Here is a 6,117-nt window from a genome sequence, read left to right on the forward strand (position 1 = left end):
TTTGGGATATTTATCTTTTCAAGCATATTTTTTTAATTGAGGTGTAATTTACATCCAGCAAAATGTGTATTTTACACGGAGAGTCTGATCGATTTTGACAACTGCCTATACCCGCGATACCTGCACTCTAATCGAGATAGAAGCATCTTCGGAACCCCGGAAAGTTACCTGAAGCCCTTCTCCAAGCACTTCTCCCTTTTCCCTTCCCCATGTTCCATATGGAATATATTTTTGAGGTACAGTCACAAGGACTTATTCCCACTGGATTGGACAAAGGAGTGTGTGGAAAAGAGAAAGACGAAAGATGGCCGAAGTATGTAGAGCTCAGCAGCTGGGTGGCTGGGGTGTCTATGTGCTGATGTGGTAAAGGCTCGGGCAGGGGGATAAATCTAGGGTTGTGCTTGGACACATGAAGTTTGAGAAGCCTATTTAACACCTAATAAAGACACTAAGAAGAGAGGTATGTACCTAAGCGTGGAGCTCAGGAGAGAGGAACAGGCTGAACATGTCAACTGGAGAGTCATCAGGAAGTGACAACATGCAGCCAAGGACTGATGTCACACGAGAGAGCAAGCAAAAGGAGCGATAAAAGAGCACGAAGAAAGGGGACAAGAGCCGTCCAGCTTTGAAAGAACAAGTGGAGGAGAATAAAAAAAGGAAGATAGGGTGAGTGGGACACACAGAAGCTCAGAGGGGGAGTGAAGAAAACCAGGAGGAGGCAATGATGCTCCCAGAGGTCTCAGAGGAATGTTTCCGACAGGTGGAAGGCCATCTCTTAACTTATTTAACTTGATGTAAAGCTCTGTGGGGTAGGTGCCATCATTACTCCCATTTCAGAGAGAAGGAAGCGGAGGTTCACAGATGTAAGTGACCTGTCTAAAGGCACACCACCAATAAGTAGAGCTAACATTGGGAAACACAACAGTTCCTCCAACTGTATCATGCAGCACAGTAACAGGTGACCCTGCAAAGGGGTTCTGGGGTCACATCAACAGGAAACACGTACAGCGAAAGAGGTTTCTCTACTCCAGGGCTCAGAGCCTTGAATATACTCCTATGAATTGTGACTCCTCAAAAAAGGATGTGGGATGTCCCGTTTTGCACACACACAAGGAACTCATTTTTTGTTTTCTTGTTTGGAAGTGCAAGCTGCCAACAGGTGCTCCCTAGAACACGGACCGGGAACCGCTGCTTGCTGGAAGGCAACATAAGAGCATCTTCAGAATGTGCGTGAACAAAGCCCAAAGCGCCTCCTTGGTCGTTCCGTCACTTGTACCCAAAGGAGAAAGGGTTGACATGAACATTCCATTTTACAGATAATGGAGGCAAAGCTCATGAGGTTAAGTGGTTTGTCCTATATCACAATCTTGCAGCAATTAAGCAAGATAAATCGGCACTAGTCCATGTGCCCAGAGGCAAGGGAAATCAGGTCAGGCCAAGGGGGAATCAGGCAAGAGGTCTAAATGAGACTCCTCCTCTCTGCCTCTCCTAATCACAATATTTCCTTTGCGTTTGTTTTCTGCAGGAAATCTGCCCAGATTTATACAGAATACGAAGGGAAATGAGGGACTTGAGGCGGGCTTATGCCATGGGCAACAGGAAAAGGCTTCTACCTTCTTGGGCACGTGAACCATGAGGGGTCACGTGGGGGGACCCTGTGGAAGTGGATGGACAGATGACAGGTAGTGGCACAGGCATTGGGAAAGGGCCCAGGGAAGGGAACAGAGCTGCCTTAAAGATTTCAAAAGCTGGGGGACTGAAAAGCACCTCACAAATCAATCAGTCTGATCTTGACTTGTCTTGGTTCAGCAGTTAGAGAACTCAGGGCAAATTAGCTGGACACTCCTCAAGTATTAACATGAATGCCTACACTCCTACTCAGTCTTCCTCAATTCTGCCTCAGCAGACTGTATAAAAGGGGTCCCTGTCGACTAGTGTCTTCTAAATGCCAGCATCTTAGAAAAGGGGCCTTCAGCAGAGAGAGATGGGGGAAGGGTCACTCAGCCCAACTTGTAGGAGAAGACCTCCCAACCACCACGAGCATAAGCTTGAGCACATGGACGATGGAATTGGACAGTTACTGGTTCAGGTCCCTCGCGTGGCCACTTAGTAGCTGTGTGACCCCAGGGAGTCACCGAACCTCTCTGAGCCTACCCTTCTGTAAAATGGGCATGATAACAGCACCTATTTGGGTTACTGGGAGGATTTTAAATGATAATGAACAAAAAAGCAAAAGCTGTTTCAAGACAGAGCCCAAGGTCCAGCCTGGGATGCTTCTTAAAATGCAAATTCCCAGGTCACACCACAGATCTACTGAAACAGACTCTCTGAAGGATATTCTTATGTGCGGTGCAGTCTAAGAAAGGTTGGTGAGACGTTTAGCCTGTGCTTGGCAAAACGTCAGTAAATGAACAGCTACCATTCTGTTTATTATCATTTACAACGCGCAAATAGGAGACCTTTACTCCAGCCTTAACAGCCAAGTGCTCAAAAATGGAACTGTCTGGAATCCAACTCAACAGATAACTTGCTCATCCTGAGAAGCCTGAAGAGAACCTTGATCAGTGAAAACACTAAAATGAGTAATTACAGCAGCCCAGGTGAAAGCCAAGTAAGCTAGCAACCTTTTGCAAATGTTTCCAACCAATCAAGTCTTCATAAGTGTACGGTTTTTGAAGAAAACGTGGCATGAAGGAAAATCTTCAAAGACGTGATAAGCAACGTCACGTGCATACATGGATTAGCATCTTCTTGGAAGGTGCTTTGTGAGGAGAGAGACCCCCGTGACGGGTACCATGATTTCTACACAGAGGACGACTGGTAAAAGTCAAACGTGAAGCAATTCTCAAAGGCCCACGGGCTAAATTTGCAGGGAAATCATTCATGAGTCTTCCCAGACACCGAGTCCCACAGTACTTGCATCTGTCTGTCCCCTCCGCCACCCCGACACCTTCCGTTGTTCTGGAAAATGTCCAGATACAATCTCTGCAAAAAACAAGTCTTCCCCTGCTTGTCACGCAGAGCAGCAGGATATGAAAAAAAGAACGTCACCAAAACAACTGCATGGTAATCAAACGCTCAGTGTCCTGAAAAAGAATCCCTTGCCATTTAGATTTTGAGAAAATAAAAAATAGCAGAGAAACGTTTTTTGAACGTTGCATTTAAACTCGCACTACCATTTTCATAAAGTTTCATTTTATTCAACAAGGGTTACCATTCTGTGCTCTGGCAGCTAAAAACATGACTCCCTCTGCTTCCTCTCATTGACATTGGAAGAGTGCATGGAGTTTATTTTCACCCAGAGCTCTCCTATTTGATGATGTGGCCAGGAAGTGCTCAATGGGAGGGGGTCAGGGAAGATTAAGAAAAATAGCCTGGGGAGCACAGCATCTCTAAGCTTTGGTTTTCCCAATTACTAAAAACCATAGATCTCTAAGCACAACTTGACAAAATGGTGCGTTGCGTCCCCTAGTTGTCCCTTCCAGGCTTTTAATTGCCCACCCTCCACACCGTTGATGCACGATGCACTTTGTGGTAAACTCAACACAGAACCCCTCTATCTTCTCTGCACACAGCTCTACACAGACCATAAATGTCACCACCAAATTGGTGAGCACTAGATCCAACCCTGGCGCATCTCCTTCCTCGAGACATCTGTGTCCCTAAGGATAACAATCCCGGCTTAAAGGAAATCTTGGGAAAAGCAGCCAAGAGCTTTTCCTGCTGAGGCTGGTGGGAGGAGGCCAATGGGGAAGTGCGCTCGATAAAACTGTCTCAAAAATAAGTTCCATCTTAAAAAGCTCATGAAGGGAATGAGAGAGTTATTTCAGTCTTAAATGAAAGCACAACCCCCAAAATAAAAAATAAAAGGCTTGTTGATGGAGAAGCTTGAAAGACTGGGAGTTGAGGTTATCAATGCAGAAAGATTGCCTGGTAACACAGCTTTCTTGTATTACACCCAAAGCTGTGTACCATCTGAGGCTGATTCAGGAAAATACTCAAATCTCCTGGTAATTTCCTGCAGACAGGACGTTTAATCATCTCCAAGCCTCCACCGCAAAAGGGGGGAAAAAAAAAAAACAACAAACCCTAAACCAAATGATTCACACTCTTAAAACGAATCTGCCTTCAGAACAAGAACCATTTTCTGCTCTTGAAAAGCAGCCACGATTTGTTATTCTAACAAAGTGTTCCTTTCCTCCAAACAGAAATAAAAGTCACTCGAGGAGGGCTTGTACTGATTTCTGTTCTGCATTTCTTGAAACTTCCATTCAGTCAACAGTTTCTCCTGGCAGGTTCTCAGAAATCCAGGGGGAGCTGGGTAGTCAGTGACTAAGAACATAGGATCATTTTTATAAGCCTCCCTTCCCCCGACTTTTTGGCCCCATGGGAAGATGTTTTATTGTAGGACGAGCAGAATTAGCTGCACATATAAATTCTTCATTGCTCAGCTCACTTGACACCTTTATCTGAATTGCCCAATGGCTGGGAAGATTTGGCAACTGACAATTTGAAAAGGAAATGCCCCCGTCCTCCCCAAGCGCTATTTGTTCGCTCTGTACATACACGGGGCCATAGCCATCTTTCTCAATATTCAACCAGTTGCACAGATAAAAACATCTGTTTGCAGAAAGCAGGGAACCCAAAGCATACAAATGATACACACCACCTAAACAACTGGAAAGGAAGGCCAGTCCAGCAAAATGAGGTCTGCTAAAAGTCAAAATATTTTCATATGGGCAGAAATGGAGTTTGGCAATCCAAGCATCAGACTTTGCTCCAATTTTGGAAGGCATTTCTTCCAGCTGCTTCAATTTAAAAAAAAAAAAATCTCTGACCCTTTGCATTAGGCTTCCAGCTTCTTGCTTCATTTATACACAAGTGAGCAGACTGGGGAGGGAGAGGAGGGAAGCTAAAACTGTGTCTTTTCAATAAACCTTCCCTCCTCCCCTCCTCCCCCCAACCCCATGGATTATTTTGGTTTTAAAATGTCCTAGGATAACAGCTTCCCCGGGCATTCTAGATTTGCATGCTTCCTGTCCTCATCAGGTCCTGACTCCCAGAAGTGGAGGGTGCCTTTGGAAACTTGCAACAGGATTCCAATAACTATCCCCCAATCCCCACATACAGACAAAAGCTTTCTCCATCCTATAGGCTCCCCTAACTGAACTTAGAGGCCAGGAGACGGGAGTCTCTTCCCCACTTCCAGGCGCCCCCCCCCCCCCCCGCCCACCCTAATTCATAGAGAATACATGAACGTTTCCAGACCTGCTTAATTATGCACATCTACCAAGGAGAAAAGAAATGAGTATTAAAAGTTCTAGGAAGACAAGCAACGAGGAGCATGGGGAGAAGACTTCATTTTGGATGACCTTCGGGAAGACACTGAAAATATTTTTTGATAGCGTAAGGGAAAGAAAGAAGTAGGTCACTAGCAATAAATACGTTTTACATATTTGAGGAAAGTGAATTCTAAGATCATGATGAGTGTTTCAAAGGCAAGTTCAGAGAAGTTGAAATGTTTCCCCCAAAGTCGTCCTAACACAGGCACAGCCATCCCCCCCCCCCCACGCCAAGGTATCATTGTCACTATTACCGGTTCATGATGGTGCTGCGCAATAGCCGGTAGACAGATCAAAACGATCTCTAGGTCCCCTCCCCAGAGCTCATGACCTCCTCAGTGTCTCTGTGTTGCAAGGCGCATCACTACCAGGGGTTAGCGTCCCAGCAGCTCAAGGCCCCCATGCCTGGGAGGGTCGTGAAAACCAGAAGCCACGGTGCCCCAGCGCCCCCTCGGTGCTCCCGGGCCATAGGGGGGCCACTTACCGGGCTCAGCCTCGCATTGCTCGCCGCTGCGGCGCCTCTGCTGGCGGGGATGTGGGGGGAAGGGGGAGGGGGCCGCAGACCTGGGGACAGGGGGTGCGGCCGGCCGCGGCTAAGAAGCCCAGCGGGGCGTCGGCCGCCAACTGCCCCGAGCCAGAGGGGGCCCTGCGGGGGCTCCGCGCAAGGGGGGTGACATTCCCGGGGCTGTGGCAGCTGCTCCGTGCGCAGCTCCGGGTCCAGGATAATCACTCAGGTCCTGGGGAGAGAAGCTTCAAGCTCTCCAGGCTGCCTCCC

General features: G+C 47.2%; 1 protein-coding gene across 1 annotated transcript in view; it reads right to left on the reverse strand.

The window, feature by feature from the left end:
• The window catches only part of PRICKLE2 (prickle planar cell polarity protein 2), a 160,959-nt gene extending 155,077 nt beyond the window's left edge, over positions 1-5,882 (reverse strand). The window contains exon 1 of the mRNA XM_030307171.1: positions 5,827-5,882. The gene's annotated coding sequence lies outside the window, so the exon portion shown is untranslated. The remainder of the gene's footprint in view (positions 1-5,826) is intronic.
• Positions 5,883-6,117: the final 235 nt, after the last annotated feature.

The sequence above is a fragment of the Lynx canadensis genome, chromosome A2 (assembly GCF_007474595.2).
Source record: "Lynx canadensis isolate LIC74 chromosome A2, mLynCan4.pri.v2, whole genome shotgun sequence".
In the NCBI taxonomy this organism is placed as follows: Eukaryota; Metazoa; Chordata; class Mammalia; order Carnivora; family Felidae; genus Lynx; species Lynx canadensis.